Source organism: Lissotriton helveticus, chromosome 6, assembly GCF_964261635.1.
Source record: "Lissotriton helveticus chromosome 6, aLisHel1.1, whole genome shotgun sequence".
Classification (NCBI taxonomy): Eukaryota; Metazoa; Chordata; class Amphibia; order Caudata; family Salamandridae; genus Lissotriton; species Lissotriton helveticus.
Window position 1 is genome coordinate 1,009,307,295 of NC_136067.1, and position 18,909 is coordinate 1,009,326,203.

Here is an 18,909-nt window from a genome sequence, read left to right on the forward strand (position 1 = left end):
ATTTCCTGATATAGTCTCTAGTCTGTTATACTTACAAGGTCACCAGCAGCGTTTCTACAGTATCATTAACCCCAGCATGGACAGATGCCAATTTCTTCTGAACGTACCTGATAAAATCTAATCTGTACAGCTTGTTAGGAATTACACTTTATCTCACTCCTGGTGGTGTGACTACAGGAGTGTTGCCTAAATTAAGGGTGTAGGAATATTCATGAGGGAAACATGCATGAGGCTTTCTGCATTATTTGGTGGTATGTATGGATGTTAAAATATCTGTGTTGAGCGTGATCTGAGATCCTGTTAAGGCTGCAACTCTCACAGGCTGAATTGCAGCGTTGGCAGCTAAATCAGTCTCACAGTACCGTTTAGCATGGAATCCATCATGCTGATGACCCAAACTGTGCCCCACATAGACCAATTGAAGCTTATCTTGTAGGAAGCTACCTTTCCCCAAAGCTGTTAATTCTTGATAGGTTTTACCTTTTAATCCTTGAATCTATCCAAGTGTCAATGTTGCAAATCAACATTGTATCCTTGCACACAAAATTATGAATCTAAATGTATGAGTGTGGGAACTCACCCTTTTGTAATGCAAGCAACAAGGCATGTTGCAAAGTGATATAGCTTAACATCTTCGTGTGGGTTCCTAGTGAACAGAATTCACCATCTTTCACTATACCTTGCACTGCTGTACAGGCTGCAGAGGATTTATATGTTGTTACTACATCTAGTTGGGCAGAGCTATCAATGCAGAATATGCTCTGAAAAGTCTCCATGAGCAAGACAATCAGACTTGGAAGAAAAGATTATTCATATAAGAGAAAAGCCTGTGTACGAAGAATGGGATTATACTGAAACTTTACACCCACTGCACTCAAAGAAGAGGTCCACTGCACCCACCGTGGGTGTAGGGTATGAGCATTAGGAATGCTTGCCTTGGTGGCTGCCTCTGGTGTTGATATGGAAGAATCCTCAATCATTAGTTTCCCCTGCACCAAAGGATACTCCTTCAAGACTCAAGTTATCCGTATTGCACAGCTGCAAGGATTTTTTCAATGGAAGCAAAACGCACTTCAGCCGGAGAATACAAGTGAGACTTGTATGCTATAGGAACAGTCTGTCCCTCATTTAAGGTAATACTAGTGTGACTTGGTGTCTAGGTTGGTCTTACTGTCCCTAGTTTGTAAATATTTAGGGGCAGATTTACAAGCCCCTTGCAACACTTTTGCGCTGCAGTTGTGTCACTTTTGTGGTGCAACGAAGGTGTGCAAAATGCAGCAAAGTTACAACGTGGCGCATCTATGGAAATGCGTCACGTTGTAAAGCCCTGCGTCACATTATACGTGCGTCAGGTGTAATGTATGCAGGGTAGGCATTCTCAAGCAGGAAATCCTCATAAAAGTGACGCAGTGAAATCTACAAGATTTAATTGTGTGACTTTTGGGATGCCACTGCATCTAAACCTTACGCCTGCTTGAATTAGGCATAAGGAGTGACGCAGTGTATTGGGAATAGGCTGTAACATGCATTGTTGGAGTTGGGTCGTGCTTGCGACACAACTCTAGCAATGCGTGACTTTTTGGCCAACAGATGCATCAAACTTTCTGACGCATCGGTCAATCCTTGCGCCATAGTGCACCGTATTGTAAATACGGCACATCTATGGTGGCGCAAGGGTTTTTCACGCAGGCGAAGGGAAACTGACACATCTATACAGATGTGTCAATTTCTTGTAAATCTGCCCCTCACTCTCTAGCACTTATGCTTGTGGACACGCAAGATATCAGTTTGTATATATGTCATACAAGAACTTCACTCACTCAGCATAGTGAGGCAAGTAGGTGCGTCAAAAGTTAAGAAATCCCAGCAAGGATTGCAATTTCTTCAGTGTGTTAGGAGGCTGCAAGGTAGCACACTTCTGAAGAAAACCAGAATCCAGACTCTTGCCCTCATTGGATATCTCTTATTGGAGAAAGGTCACAGTAAGGTTGGCAATCTTCGATTTTTTTTATTAATCTTGTGAATGTGTGATGTTAATAATGTTACAACTTTGTCCATCCTAGTTAGGTGAAAATCCAAGTCATCATTAGTGAGATAGATGTCATCAATGCATGACAATATCCTGGGATCTGGTTGTAAGATCTCCATAATATGCACTGAAAATAAACCAGGACTGATTTTACAGCCCATAGGCAAGCACTGGAACAAGATCTGCACCCAGGGGAAACTAAAGGTGATTAGACACTCACGTTCAGGTACTATGTTTTCACTGAAAAACCCACTGGAGAAGTCTAGGGTTGTTTTGTATTTTTTTCCACACCATATTCATCATTAAACCTGTGCTTTGGGCCGCATATGCGGCATATGATCTTGAATGTGCATTTAAATTCATATAGTCTAAAACTATTCTATAGTACCCATTAGGTTTGGATATTGGAAAAATGGGTGTGTTCATTGGTGACTGTACTGCGGTGGTCTCAAGGCAGTGGCTGTGTTAGGCTCATCGGAAAGCCTTAACAGCAGAACCCCCAGTGGGACAGCACCTGCAGCACATTCCTGCACGCTGTGGAATGCACTGTGTTGTGCTTGCCACAATATGTAGGAACGGGGGTGCAATTCCAGGGGGGCACAACATGTGCCCCCCGTATGCACCCCCAAGTCCAGAAACAGCAGGGGGCCCTGTTAGGGCCCACTAAGTTTAATTTCTGTTACCCTTTTAATGGCAGGCTCACTGCAATGAAATGGGTGGTGGAAATACTACTTGAAATATGCTCGGCAGTGCCACAGTGGCGCCACCAGCATATTCCTGCCTCTTTCCACAGTGCCACCGCCATGGGATCCTTCATCCAGGCACACATGGCGGTCCATAGGAGGTTCGACCACCACACTCGAAATACGGCAGGTGGACCCCGCAGTGGTGGCTCTGGTTAGACCACCATTATGAGTACGGTGGTCCTAAGACCGCCATACTCGTAATAAGGCCCTCAGTGTTCCTATCCTTACAAGAAAAGTACTGTGGTGTTTTGATAATTGACTCCCCCTTTTAAATTGAACAAGATTGGCTAGATGCATTCCTCCATTGTAAACCTGTTTGGAAATTGGAAAGTGTATAAATACCATCACATTAATTCAATCTTCAATTAGTAATGTTTATTTTTAAATAGTTATTTGGTCAGAAGTGTCCGAATTGTTTCTAAGGAATAAAATATTAATTTTAATCTGTGAGAATGAAAATGTGTTTTAATAAGCATTATTGATATTTCTCCTGAAAAAGAATATTCTGATTATTGCACCCGTTTTTTTAGTCTTGAGCTAATCATTTACGAATGGTTTCTCTTTAATATTACATTGCTGTTAGGAGTAAAAAGAAACTGAGTTAGTGTATGTTGGCTTACCTATGTTAATATTTTCCTTTTGCTTAAGGGTACTGTTGTTATTGTGATTTGAAGTGTCTCGGAGTGCTTACACAAAGATATTCTCTATTAATGTTCCATTGAGGTGAACGAAAGAAAAGGAGTATATTGGAATTATATTTTATTACAAATGAAAACAAACAAAAAACATGTTATTACACACCAAAATATAGGGGCAATGGTCTTCTGGGTGAAGTACTTTTTTCGTGGTAATTTCTTCACAGAAAGAGTTTTTACCTTTTAATCTGAGGATTTGTTAAAGAAAATGTTATTTGTCTATAAATTAACCTATTTGCCTTTAACATTTTGTTTTTGTTTTACATGAGTACATATTTTGTGTAGAATATAATGGTGTTCTTGTTGCTGTTAGACGGTGGTATGTTGTGAGGGATTTTATTGTTGTGTGGTCTCCTCGTACAGTAACTCAGCTAATCACAAAATGGTATACAACACAATATATACTTTTCAAATGCTTCGCTACATTTCAAAATAAACACTATTTTCAAATCTATAGTTTTAGCAAAAAAAATCGATTCAACAAACTATTTCTAAAGTTATCTGTAAATCCTTTGAAATTAAAAGGAAAAAAAATAGAAAAAATGTCTTCCTGTAGAGTCAATTTGTTTCATGACATGTGCCATAAATGGAAGATATTACCTTTCACGGTATTTTTTCGACTTTTTCCATCTTGTCCTTTATTTTTTATATTATTTTTGAAGTGTAATATTTAGTGATTGATTCCATAAAAGTCAACGTAAAATGGTGGAAAGGCTGCAGAGCATAAAAAGCATCAAATCCATCAGTCAATGTCAACATAATGTCAAATACGTAAAAGCAGAATGGATTTGCAGAGAGCTACATTTTCATTGATAGAATAGCAGAGTTGTTTAAACGAAGAGATCGTCTTAAAAGTTGTAATAAAGGAAATGATGTTCAATCCTGTTTGTTGATCAAGTTGGCTGAAACTAAAAACACATTTCTTACTTATCTTAGAAAGTGTATTCTGACAACTGTAGGGAGTGTGGAGACAAGAGAAGGGCATAAAGAGAAAGCAAAAATATGAGCGAGAGAGACAGAGGTAGAAGGAAAAGGGGGGTGAGGAAGAGTGAGCGATAATGAAGGACTGTGAGAAAAGGAGAGAGAGAGAGAGAAGGAGAGATAGACAGAGTGTATGTGTTTGTACGTGCGAGTGCGTGTCTGAGAGCGAGCGAGGGAGAACAAGAGAGAGGTGATATTAGATTTTGCCAGTCAAAACAAAACCTGACTGAAAATAAGATGACGTCAAGAATCTTCGTCCATCTTGAACGCAGGCAATGGTTCCACACTTCACTTTTTTACCCAGTTCCCCTCGCTGCAGCCGTCGTTTCACACAAGGCTACAAACTGTAGGCAATTAATTGGCTGTCTAAATAGGAATGTTCTTAGTTGATGCTTGGGTCTGCCAAGAGTGGCAAACGCTTACAATTTATTACCCGCTGCTGGAAATGAAGAAGAGGATTTCTGGAAGAGGGTAACAACCGCTTGTTGTGTCAGGACCTGAAGGTAAACGTCCGCCAGATCTCGGTAGTGCACTTGCTCTGCTTCCAGGCCTTAGGAACAATTCTATTTTTTTACATCCTTTTTAAAACTTTCCCAGCTTGATGCGTTGATAGAGTGTATAGTTCAATTATACAACTTCACACACCACAAATCTTGAACACTCAAATGTAGCAGTAGAATTTGGATTTGTGAAATTGGATCCAGTTTAACCTTAACTTTAGGTTACATCAGATTTCATCCACTAGTTGTCACCTTTCACTAACAGGCTGAGCAGTGGCGCCTTGAGGGAAAAGGTGTTGGGGCTCTGCACTCCTTCCCATTTGTGGCCTCAAAGAAAACAGCTGGGGTCATATAACATAAAAGTGCCCTAAGCGTGCAATAGACCTGTGTGCCTGCTGTTTTTTTCGCCTCTGGGACAGCCTCGTATTACTAAAGGGACAGCAGAGCCTCTTTCATTACTACTGATTCCACTATATACACACATATAGCTCATTATTACTGATTCCACTATATACACACACAGCTCATTATTACTGATTCCACTATATACACACATATAGGTCATTATTACTGATTCCACTATATACACACACATAGCTCATTATTACTGATTCCACTATATACACACATATAGCTCATTATTACTGATTACACTATAAACCCACATATAGCTCTGGCGCAGTTCTGAATGAGCATTCCCTTATTAACATTGGGGTGTGGCTCCATGGTAACTAGGAAACAGTTTCTCTCTGAGCAAAAGCAAATACGCAGACTCGGAGGCAAAGAGACCATCAGGAGGCACACTATGTTCCACAAAGAGGCGGCACACTGTTGGACCTGGCCTTTTTTTGCAGGGTTACCCCCATATGTTTTGCCTTCTTCCTTCTATTTTTTCTGACCTGTATTTATTGGCTCTCGGACTCTGGGCACTTTACCACTGCTGATCAGAGCTAAAGTGCATATGCTCTCTTTCTAAATTGTATTTGGAATCGGTTATCCATGATTGGCATATTTGCTCTACTGGTAAGTCCTAGTAAAGTGCACTGTGTGTGCCCAGGGCCTGTAAATCAAAAGCTACTAGTGGGACTGCCACACTGAATGTGCCACCCACATGGGTAGCCCTGCAAACCTGTCTCAGTCCTGCCACTGTAGTGTCCGTAAGTGCAGTTTTCAACTACCATGTCAACCTGGAAGTGCACCCACTTGTCAGGCCCAAACATTCCCTTTTATTACATGTAATGCACCCCTAAGGTAGGCCCAAGGTAACTCCATGGGTAGGGTGAAGTGTATGCGAAAGGAAGGACATGTATTGGTGTGTTTTACATGTCCTGATAGTGAAATACTGTTAATATTGTTTTTCACTCTTGAAAGACTATCTCTCCCGTAGGTTATCATTAAGCGTGGGCGTAAAATCCGCTCCGCTCGCGGATTTTTCGGATTTTCGGTAATTCCGCAATCCGCGAACTCTCGCGGATGTAGCGAAAATACGCAAATCCGCACGCTGCGGATTTTTTGCTTGTGTTCGCACTGTTCGCGGTCCGCAGCGCGGGCAGCAACAATCTCGCACTCGCAAAATTACAAAAATTACAATTGGGGAGGGGTGAAGGAAGTGGCCCAGTCTCCAACTTCCTGTTCCTGTCCAGCAAGCTCCTCCCATTGCTTAGTCCATTTCCTGGCCACTTTGAATTCGATCTTGACTGGGAAGGATTACTTTTTGTGGATGCTGCTGGAGATTTGGCTTTGAGGCCTTTTGGATTACTTTTGGATTCGAAATTTGATTTCACAAGTAAGTTGATAAGTTGATGTTGTTTGTTTGTGGTGATTTTTGTGTGTGTTTTTTTACTTTTTGGGGTGGGGTTGGGGGCTGGCTATGTTGGTGGGAGGCCATTTTGAGGCATGGTCCTGCAGGTCCTGGCCATGTGGATGCTTTGTGCCCTAGGCCCACCCAGTCTGCTCTGATTTCTTTGATTTTGCCCAGGGGGCCTAGAACTCCCGCGGATTACCCGAAAATCGGAATTTAAAAAAAAAAAATTGCCTGTGTTCGCACTGCTCGCGTCCCACGCAGCAACAATCTCGCACTCGCGAAATTGTAAAAATTACAATTCCGCACATGAGTTGAAAACTACCAGGCTTAGTTATGGGTGCATGCATGATACAACTGTTTTGTTGAATTTTAACATGATTCTGGCCAGGGCATGGATGGCATTGGATTGTGGTGATTTTTGTGTGTTTTACGACTTTTTGTGGTGGTGTTGGTGGCTTGCTATGTGGGTGGGGGCCATTTTATTGCCTGGTCCCGTGTGGGTGGGGGTCTAGGGGCCATTTTTAAACCAGTTTGTGTGCTTTGTGCCATAGGCCTGCACCCAGTGTGCTGTGATTTTATCATGCCCAGGGGGCCCAGAATCGGTCTGTTCGCGTATTTTGCTGGTTTTTCGCCACGTTCGCGTCGTGAAGCAACAATCTCGCACTCGCGAAATTGCAAAAATTGCAATTCTGCACCAGAAAACCACCAGCAGGCAGCATAAACCTTCTGAAACTTGATGGATGGCATTGGATTGTGGTGATTTGATTGGTGTTGTGTTTTTTGACTTTTTGGAGTAGGGGTTGGGTAGGGGTTGGGGGCTGGCTATGTTGGTGGGGGCCATTTTGAGGCATGGTCCTGGCCATGTGGATGGGGGTCAAGCGGCCATTTTGAAGGCAGGCAGTGAGCTTTGTGCCATAGGCCTGCACCCATTTTGCCTTGCTTTCACCCATCGTGCCCAGGGGGAGTCAGTGGTACATGAAACTATAACCCTCTCTGTGTGTGCTCTCTTGGATCAATGTTAAATTCCTGTTTCCCAAAAATTTAGCAATTTTTAATTTTGAAATTTCCATATTGTGTGGTGTGCACGTGTGTATTCATAAATGCCTACTTGCAAACTATTTATTAAAGCGCTACATATGCAACATATATTTACTGATGTTCCTCTGTCTTCGTTTGCTTTTAGGTGCACAAAGTCAATAACTCCGCATCATCGTTGAGCATCAGTGCCAGGAAGAAGTCCTGCTGCGGCCTGCTGTTCCGACATCTGAAGAAGATGGCTCCAAAAAGAGGTGCCCGTAGCTCCTCTTGCAAGAAAAATGTCTCTACTAAGGAGAAGAAGAAGCAAGTGGCACCACTTACCAAGGAGACTGGTGGCTCGACCACTAAATTTTTGTGGAAAAAACAAAGGCCCATCATGAGTGCTGCACAGGTAGCCTGTTTAGTGGTTCAATCACCAACGACCAGTGATGTTGGCTCATCGCAAGAAAGTAGCAGCACACCATCAACACAAGTTGTAACTCATTATTCAACAACCAAAGCCGCAACAACAACTGCATGGGCTACTAGTACAAGCACAAGTACATGCGCAAGGAGCTGTCCGAGAAGGAGCTGTCCGAGAAGGAGCTGTCCAAGAAGGAGCTGTCCGAGAAGGAGCTGGCCGAGAAGGAGAAGGCCGAGAAGGAGAAGGCCGAGAAGGAGAAGGCCGAGAAGGAGAAGGCCGAGAAGGAGAGGGCCGAGAAGGAGAGGGCCGAGAAGGAGAAGGCCGAGAAGGAGAGGGCCGAGAAGGAGAGGTCCATGGAGAGTTGCAAGTAGAGGTCAGTGAAGAGGCCCATGTAGCGGCGCATGGAGCGGTGCAAGTGCCCACAATGGTTGTTCTTCCAGAAGTAGGGGCACAGGAGGAAATTGACTTTGGAGCCGGGGTATCATGTCAGGAAGACGAAGGCACTCCTCCTGATGATTCATTTTCTCCCAGCTCCCCAGCAAGGAAAAGATCAAGGAGTGTGTGTAGAAGTTCCTCTTCAAGTCCCGCTCTATCAGATGATCTGGATCTAGATTGGCAACCATCTCCGACGTCTGAGAAGGAGGCACACCATGAGCTGCGAAAGGTATCAAATGTTAAAAGGAAGGCCCCCGGAAAGCTCATACTTATGGATCCGAACGTCGGACTTGATGAAGTGGTGCATTCTGATGTTGTTGAACAGGATGACAGCAATGACCTAGTCATCACACACGTCATTCCAGCCACACCGGCCATGCAGCAGACAGACATTTATACCCTATCCCGACGTCATGCTGAGCGTGACCCTGGCGACGTGGCACTGGTAGCACCACCAACGCAGTCAAGTAGTACAACAAGTTCAACAAAACCTACAGCTCCCATATTTTCTCCCCAGAGGGGGACTCCATCCAGCTCGACTCCCTCAAGTAGGGTTGCTGCAATAATTGCACAACCCAGTAGATGTCTGCAAGGCTCATCCACCACTGCTTCATCTGGCATTGGCAGTATCATCTCGTGTGGCAAAACCAGAAGTTTCCAGTCCCCAGTTTGGAACTTTTTTAGTGTCCATGCAAAGTATGATAACATAGCCGTTTGTTGCATTTGTAAGACTAGAGTTAGCCGTGGTAAGACTGGTACCAACTATGGAACCGGAGGCCAGATAGGTCATCTTAAAAGAAGGCACGCTGTCGAATGGTTTGCGCACCTAGCAAACATCAAGGGAAAGCAATCCCAAAGGGCAAGTGGCCAAAATATACCCATACTAGGTGTTCTTATCTGAAGATGACGGGGAGGTAGAAGAAGCATCAGACATTTGTCCGGTTGCACCCAGTACCCCTGGCAGCACCACACCCTCCGGAACACATAGGAGGCTCACTGAGAGTCTGGGAGACACACCAATGCGGAATATCTCAACACTGAGCAGAAGTGGGTCGAAGAAGGCATCAGCATCATCCAGTAAATTTGTCCAGCGCACCATTACAAACATGTTCTCCTCAGATGCGCAATTTCAATGCAACCACCCAATTGTACGCCTGTATAACACTAAGCTGGCTAAAATGCTAGCGGTGGACCTTCTCCCTTTTTCGTTTGTCGAAAATGTGGGTTTTCTTGAACTCGTGGCAACACTGGCCCCTAAATGGAAGGTTCCTAGCCGGTTCTATTTTGCCAGGGTTGCTGTTCCAGCACTACATAAAGAGGTGCTTGAGTTGGTTGGGGCAGCTTTGCAGAAGAGTGCTGTTCACACTATACACCTGACAACAGACATGTGGACCAGTTGCCAAGCCCTTGATTACATGTGCATCACTGCACACTGGGTCTCTTTTTCAGGGGTTGCAAAACAGATAAATGCAGGTGGTGACTTGGTCTAGATTTTTAAGGGTGCTCGTAAACATGCAACATTAGCCATGTTTGGCATGGAGAAAACTCATACTGCAGCCAACATTTTGGATGACTTTAACAAAAAGGTCTCGCAATGGCTGCCCCCAAGAAATTGCAAGGTTGGTTATGTTTCTACTGATAATGGCAGAAATGTAGTTAAGGCCATGGAGAACAGTTACTATTTCAGAGTGCCGTGTTTGGCGCACTGTATGAACCTTGTCGTGCAAAAGTTCTTGAAAAAAGAACTTGCAGTCGACAAAATACTGACCATCTGCAGAAGAATATGCACACATTTCAACCATTCTTTTAAGGCCCGGAAGGAGCTGAGGCGCCAGCAAAATGTACGTAGAATGCCATTGAAAGCACTTATCCAGGAGGTGGCAACACGTTGGAACTCAACCTTCTACATGCTTGAGCGTCTGCATGAGCTGTTTCCAGTAGTCAATGAGTATTTCTACAACCTGGGTCGTGATACGACAGAAATGATGCTAGCGGTGGAGCAATGGCAGCTAGTTAAAAGCCTGACAGACATGCTTCATCCTTTTGAGGTCTTCACGCGTGACGTCAGCAGGGAGGACAGTTCTTTGAGCAAAGCTATCCCATTCTTGCTGAAGCTCGAGCACCAATTCAATGTGGTGTCTTCAGAATTAAAAGATGCTGGAAAGAATGAAGCATATGAGTTGGCGCAGAGATTATTACAACGCCTAGTTAGCAATAAACGGCTTGTAAATATCAAGAAACAACAGCACTACATTTGTGCTACTATTCTGGATCCACGTTACAAAAAGCCATTGTTTGGCAAAGTAATAATTCCTTTTGAAACATCAGATGTTACAGAGTACAAAGGTTGGCTAGCTCAGTCAGCCATTCGTTTTGAAAGAGAGCGGAAGGAAACTGTAGGAGAACTTGAAGACAGTACTACTAGTGAATCAGCAGGCCATCAGGCGTCCCAAAAAAACACTTCTGCATCTGTGCCTGTGACAGAAGTGAGTGACTTTTCCTCTGAGCCGTTAACCACACCAGCAACCGTATCATCTGCACCAGTCACAGGCGATATGTCTGAAGCGGATTGGCTAAGTGAGCTAGGGTTTCCTTGTCCCAGAAAGGACACAGAAGTGCAAAGTACAGGAATCCGGGAGAACATTGTTTCAATGGTGCAGGCCTATCTGGATGACTCAACAGCGGTCAATATTACTGAGGACCCATTGGCGTATTGGCATGGGAAAAGAAAGATGTGGCGAGAGCTCACCAACCTGGCTATCAATTACTTGTCTTGCCCACTCGCAAGCGTGTCTTCAGAACGTGTTTTTAGTTCTGCTGGTGGCATTGTGACTTGCAAAAGGTCCCGCCTCTTGCCTGCAAATGTGGAGCGGCTCACCATGATAAAGATGAACCAGCACTTCATACCATCAGATTACAAAGTACGAGAATGCACGCAGGAAGAAGAGGACACCGACCTACCTGAGGGAAGTTTTCATCAGTTACCAGAAGTACTACCGACTCAATTTGCAGAATTTGAGGACGAGCTCTGCTTCCCTGACAGCGAGTTCTGAAAATGAGTCAATGATTCATTATTTCGTCCTTATTCACTTTTATAACTGTGTGTCTGTCTTTCTTTGTTTAGCAAGTGCTTCATCACATTCACAACAAAACTGTAATCACCCAATCAAACAACAAGCCCATCAGCAGAACTGTCTTGATTTTGATGCCGCAGCATTCCTCAGGTTCACAACAGTTAGTTGACAACTCAGTCCTGGTCGTCTATCCTCCTCCTCCAGACTCACCCTATCCATTTGTTTCCCGTAATGCTGATGCCTGGATTCTGCACAATGAAGAAACTTACGTTGACGAGTCCCCTAAAGAGGGACTGGAAGTAGTGAGTCCTCATTTAAATACATTTTGCTAAGTGTGACTTTTTTTCCCCGATTTGCTTTTTTGGCTGTTTGGGGGGTGTCAAACTTGTTTGCGCTTGGGTTTACGGGTCTTGGCTGGGCCATTGCTGGCAAGGTCTATTAAGGGATGAAATTGGTTAGGCATTTACTTTGGAAAACATTTGGTCATTTACACGTGAACTTTTAGGCGTTATTATTGCTCGCTTGCCTGTCTTAGGGGTGCTGTCTGTGGGGCTTGTAGGTTTTTGGTGTCTGTGAGCACCGCTGCCACATTTATAATGTTGATTGCTTTTGTTTTGCAGAAAATCCACGCCGGGAAACTCCAGTTGGGGCCCTGCTGCAGAACGCTTTAGGACAATGTGAATTCCAGGTGGAGCCAGCCCTCAAACACAAATTACAGGTACGATAAGCGTTTGGATGGGAGGTAGTATAATGGAGTATTAGGAGAGGCGAGAGAGTGACAGTGGTACTAGTAGTAAAGTCCTAGGACTCTTGAATTAACAAACTCTGTGAAAGGCATTTACTTTGGAAAACATTTGGTCATTTACACGTGAACGTTTAGGCGTTATTATTGCTCGCTTGCCAGTCTTAGGGGTGCTGTCTGTGGGGCTTGTAGGTTTTTGGTGTCTGTGAGCACCGCTGCCACATTTATAATGTTGATTGCTTTTGTTTTACAGAAAATCCACGCCGGGAAACTCCAGTTGGGGCCCTGCTGCAGAACGCTTTAGGACAATGTGAATTCCAGGTGGAGCCAGCCCTCAAACACAAATTACAGGTAAGATAAGCGTTTGGATGGGAGGTAGTATAATGGAGTATTAGGAGAGGCGAGAGAGTGACAGTGGTACTGGTAGTAAAGTCCTAGGACTCTTGAATTAACAAACTCTGTGAAAGGCATTTACTTTGGAAAACATTTGGCCAATTACACGTGAACCAACACGATGACAGTGTTCAGTAAAACGAACTTACTGCAAACCCACCACCCACCAGGCTCAAAAGTAGTAAAAAACAAGTATGCTCAGATAAAGTTTGAAAAAGTGCATTTTTATATCCCTAACAAAATAAACTCCCGCAAGACCCTCCCTAACCCCAACAAATAAATAGTCCTTCAAAAGTCCCCAAAAACCCCAACTCCCAATTCCCACCCCTCAAAAGTCACTAAAAAAAGGGCAAGGGACACTCTAGGGATGCATGGTGTTGATTTTGGCCTCCAGGGCATCATGTCTTAGGGCCAGGGCATCGTACTGCTCCCGGAGGGTGGCATGATCTAAGCGGAGGCCCTCCACCAAATTTTGGTACTCTTTCAATTTTCGGACCTCCGCCTCCAGGTCGCACACTCTGTGGATTGCACGGCGCAAGCGAGCCTTTACAGTACTATGAGGGGCAGCCTTTGCTGCTCAGCTGTGGCGTCTGACAGCACGGCTCCGTTTCGCCGGAGCACTGCGATGACCGGCAGAACGTGGGGTCACAGAGGAGGATGCAGATGTGCCATTTGATGTACTCGACTGCGTGTCGTCCCCCTCCAGTTCCACCAGCCGCCGATATTGGGCAACAGTAGCATCCAGCCTCCGTTGCCGGGCCAGTACAGCCTGCATACTCCTTGTAGGTTTTGTTGTTCTAGTATGACCAACTATATGAAGAAAGAAAGACATAATCTGTAACCAATGCTCTTTAAGAATATGATTAACACAAAATGATTCAGCAGGAAGTTGTGTCACAGTACAACTAGCAAATAGCCAGCGCAGTACAAAACTATTCAGGCCAGTATCATGGGCGTCCGCAGAGAGGGGCATGAGTTCAACCTCATGGTCATAGTTTTTTTTTGTTGCTCTAGATCCACCCCCCTCCCCCACTGACCCTGCTCCCTTCGGTGCGGCCCTTGGCCACAAACCACACTGTCAATTTGGCCCCGAGAGAAAGTTTGTGAGGACCCATGCTCTATAACCACATCCTCCTGATTTAGATTGAATTGTTTTTTTCTGGCAATTTTTTATTTTTCCCTCTGTTTTAATGTAGTTGCCAGGTCGTCTGCTGTGGTGCAGCACAAGATTTTTCTCTTCCCCCTATGGGGTTCTTTGTTTATTTAAGCTCTATGTCGTGTTAGATTTTAAAAAAATGTATTTAATACTTGTGCTCAATCATGTCAGGAGTAGGACTCAGGAGATGGTGATGATGTTGCACCCCCCCCTGGAAACATTTCATAGTATGTTCGTAGTTCATCCAGTGACCGTCTACTCTCTGTAGATACACATCATATGCTATCTAAGAGTCAGATAGTACCATGATCCAGCTGACCTGTACCCGCCACCACCACTGTCTCCTTCCTCACAGTCTGTTCTTGGTCCTCTTGCGCCGCCTCCTCCCCAGAGTGGTCCTCGGACTCCGAGTCGATCACCACCACCACATCAGAGCTGGCCCCGCCACCAGATGTTCCACCTACAAAGTAGATTTAAGAATGTTAGATTACACCACTCACTAGTATTTGGTCTAGGAATGAAGAATGTGAAAACAACAGAAAAAGTAATTGACTGTCTACTCTAGTCTAAAGTAAAAATGTCCCTCCTTCCAGGGAAGGCTGTTGTCTTGCTGCACTTTTTTGTCACAATTGATGAATGCTTGCTTAATTTTAACACACACCATTTTTCTCTGAACAGACAGAAACTGGACTTCTAAGGACAAGAGCAACATCAACTTCAAACCAGGTGAAAGCTCGGCTCGACCACAAGAAATGTGTTCCATTACTCATCAACTCAGCACCAAGCACTTTTCCATTTCCAGCTAACTTTATTTTAATATATGTGTTTATTTTAACTTTTAATAAAGCTTTTAAACTTGAATAGACTCTGTGGTTTTTGGTCCTCCAGACTAGAGTGACTGAGCGAAAAGTTTTGCAATTTTTGCAAGGAGGAGTCCGTGCCGCTGACACTACCAGGTTTATACAGTGTGCCAAACACGCCACTCTGAAATATTATTATTCTGGTCTTTGGTGTCCATAGTTCGGTTTGTGGAGAATTGTCCCTGCAACAGTAGTATTATGGATTTTGCTCTTATCTAAACACTATTTCGAAAAAATTAAATTAAGAACGCTTGGACAACAATAGGTCCTCTATATTTAAATGAAAACTTACTGGGGCCAGCAAAGGAGCACTCGCCGCCCTGGCCTACATCCTCCTCCTTTGGAGCCACAGCATCCTCCTTTTCCGTCCGCTTGCCCCTGGGCGGACCTGACGTACAACATGAAGGAAAGAACAGAAAACATTGATGATTGCTGTTTGTCGATGTCCTAGTCAACCAAATCAAACATTTAGAAAGAACAAGAACCAACTATTTCAGCCAAAAAGAGGGCTACAAAAGAAGGACTGCACCTGAGCCTCTACTCTAGGGGCAGATTTACAAGCCCCTTGCAGCTCTTTTGCTCCGTTCTTGCGTCACTTTTGTGACGCAGCGCCACAACAAGAGAGGCGCCATGGTGTGGCGTATATTAACAACGTGACGCATATGGGAGATGCATCCCATTCTAAAGACCTGCGCCATAAGGGAGCGTTCCAGCGCAAGGGAGGGCGTTCCTGCGTAGGAACGCATGCTAACAGTGGCTATGGGGAATATATAAAATTTCAATCAGTCATTTAGGACAATGATGCATCACTGAAACCCTGCGCCTGCATGAAGCAGACGTACGGCTTGACGCAGCATTGCTGGAGCTGCGCCATCGTTGCAACGCAACTCCATCAATGAGCCGCCTTTACGGCACCGATGCGTAACGCTTCGGTGACGTTTTGGGACCATGGTGTGCCGCATTGTAAATACGGCGCACCATGGGTGGTGCTGGCGTGCCGCACACTTTGCAGGGATGCGCAGGTAATTGCTAATCTGACACTTAGGGGCATACTTACGAGTTCTGGGCTGCACACCTCCAGAGGTGCACCAGAAGAAATGCTTAACGCAAAACTAACCTTGCGTCACGGCAGATGCGCTGCAATTACAATGCGGCAAACCCTGGCGCAAGGGTAGGCAGATGCGTGACGCATCTCGTGACGAAAGAGGGGCGCATCTCTAGAGTCGCGTCGCAGGCGCGATGCAACTCTAGCAATGCTCAGGGCTGCCCAATACTCAACATACCGCATCAGTCCTTACGCCTGCTTCAAGCAAGCAGGCATAAAGAATTGACGTAGCAGCATCGCGGAAGTGCCTGCGTTAAATCTTGTAGATTTCACGCAGGCACTTTTGCGAGGCGCACAGCTGCCTGACCGCCACCCCCCACCCCCCCTCCTGCGTGGGAACGCATCCATTGTGGCGCAGGCCCAGGCCTTAACGTGGCGCATCTCCCTAGATGCATCACGTTGTACATGACTCGCAGGGATGCGCCACGTTTACGTCGCTGTGCGTCAGGTAAGGCAGCGTAAATGTGGCGCAAGGGGCTTGTAAATCTGCCCCTTTGTGTCTAGCATTACGCAGTTCTGTAAAGTACACTCATACATTACTCAGCCCAATAAAATGAACACAAAATAAAAAACAAATAAGCAGTGGCACCGCCACAGAGAAGGAGAGCAGTGCACCTGAAATGCACAGAAGATTTTGAAATATTAATTTACCTCTCCTATCAATGTAATCGGCAGCATTATTGCTCTTTGTAAAAAAGTTAAAGCAAACATTTGCAATATAACACACAGAGCAGGAGAAAAAACAGAGTAGTGAGTGATTAAAAAATTGTTACTACTACTCACCAAGCCCGGGGACCTCCACTCCCAGCACGTCGAGCAGGTCGCGCTCTCGGTCCAGGATATCGGTCCAGCGGTGGGTCACCTGATTATAGGTGCGCTGGACCCCCGAGATGTGAAACAGGGCCCACCTGCTCCCACTGCTTCCATCGCTCCTGGCGGTTGGTGTAGCCACCAGCGATCCTGCCGCCTGCCGCGATGGTCTTGGGGAGGCGGCGCTGTACATAAAAAACGAGTGCGCCCACCTCCTCAGGGCTGAAGATCTCCCTGGGCACCACCATTTCCGCCCTCAAACGGCAACACGGGAGCCGGGCACGGGCTGCGGGGCCCGTCTTGGGCAGCTTCACACCTGTCTTCACCATGGTCTGGGCAGGTTTTAGGAACAAGGAGACAAAATGAAAAAGAAGAAAACTAGGGAAGAAGAAAATAAAAGTTTAAAAAAGTAGTTGAAAAGTAAACAAAAGTAGCCTAAAACACAAAATTTTAGACCTAGAAAACTAGAGGGATAGAAAAAAAGTTAAATAGATCAAAAAATATATAAAAACAGGCAAAAGATGGCAGAGATATAGAGGATAGAAACACCATGCCCAGACACATAGGAATGAATGAAAAACAAGATGGCGGCCCGATCACGTGCGCGTAAGTAAGTTCGCACGCGATTTCTCTCGCGAACTTGTGCGAACTTGCATTCGCAATGCGCTCATTCCGCGAGATTACACATAGCGGGCGGAAACGGAAATACGTCACGTAAACAAAATGGCGGCGCCCGTACTCAACCTTGGGGTAACTCGCACGAGTTTGCGTCTTCCACGGTCGAGTTCGCACGACGCCGCGCCTCGCGAATAGGGCGAAATTACCGAAAAACGAGTTTTGCAAAAGCAAAACCAACGAGCAGGTGCAAAAGTTCGAGCTCATCATTTGTAACCATTTCCCTGTAGTGCTTCCTGAAGGGGCCCTCCAGAATCCGGTTGTCTACTTGCAACTATTGTGTGACCCTGCTCTGACAGTCACAGAATAGTTACAAGTATGCCATTGCATCCTGTTAAAAAAAATGTACATTGCAACAAAAAGGAAAGGGAGCAGACAAACAGGTGCCAGCCTTCATTAATGTCAGTTGGGGCAGGGCAGGTGTTGTTGTTTGCAAAACTTAAAGCACTTAGCAGGTGTGCTTTGCTTTGCCACAATAATGTACACTCACTTGTCAATCAGAGGGTGCTGTGATGACACCGAGGGTGGCATGGGTGTGCCAGCCAGAGGGTGGCATGGGTGAACCAGAGTGCCAGTGTTGACAGAGGATGGCAGTGCTTTGCTTTGCCCCAATAATGTACACTGGTGAACCAGAGGGTGCTGTGATGACACAGAGGGTGACATGGGTGAGCCAGAGGGTGGCATGGGTGAACAAAGAGAGTGCCAGTGGTGACAGAGGGTGGCAGTGATGAAGAAAGCCTTGCAAACAGGCTGGGCACGTAGAAACAACAAGTTCGCAAAACTGGCGACCCGACAAGTAAGTTCGCAATTTGCGAAATTGTACAAAACCCTCGCGAACTTGCAGAAACCCGTGCGAACACACACCCCAAAAAAATCTGCAAAATCCGCGAGAGTTCGCGGATTTTGCGGATTTTCGCAATCCGCAAATTCGCAAATCCGCAAATTCGCGGATTGCGAATCCCCAAAATCCGCCCATGCTTAGTTATCATTGGAGCTGCCTTGTAACACCTTACAAGTGCAACTTTCAATTGTGAAGGGATAGAGATTTGGAGTTTGTGTTCCCTGAACTCAGGATTTAAAAACACATATTTCTGTGAAGGTGTTTTTTTAAATTGCATGGTTGAAAATGCAACATTTAAAATGTCAATGACCGACAATAGGGAATGGGCCCTTAAATGTCAGTAAGGCTAAGCCACTAGAAATGCAAACATCACACAAATTGCCAATACTGACTCTGCTACTACACACTTTTGTTTCATTACCAGTGATCACCCTATATTTTTTCAATACATAAATCATGGCAAAAAGATTTCAATATTTACAATTGTAACACACAGAAAACAAAATATGAACATATCACAAATATGCATTATAACACATCTCCAACCCCATAAAAACAAATCTAACTACAATCACAAGCATTACAAAACATCACAGACATTATGATATACAAATGTAACAAT

General features: G+C 44.9%; 1 long non-coding RNA gene across 1 annotated transcript; it reads left to right on the forward strand.

Annotated features, from left to right (window-relative positions):
- Positions 1-12,323: 12,323 nt before the first annotated feature.
- Positions 12,324-14,797, forward strand: LOC144761626 (uncharacterized). Its single transcript, XR_013595819.1, has 3 exons — positions 12,324-12,423; positions 12,701-12,798; positions 14,675-14,797. It is a non-coding gene; the product is annotated as an uncharacterized LOC144761626 (long non-coding RNA).
- The last annotated feature ends 4,112 nt before the right edge of the window (positions 14,798-18,909 follow it).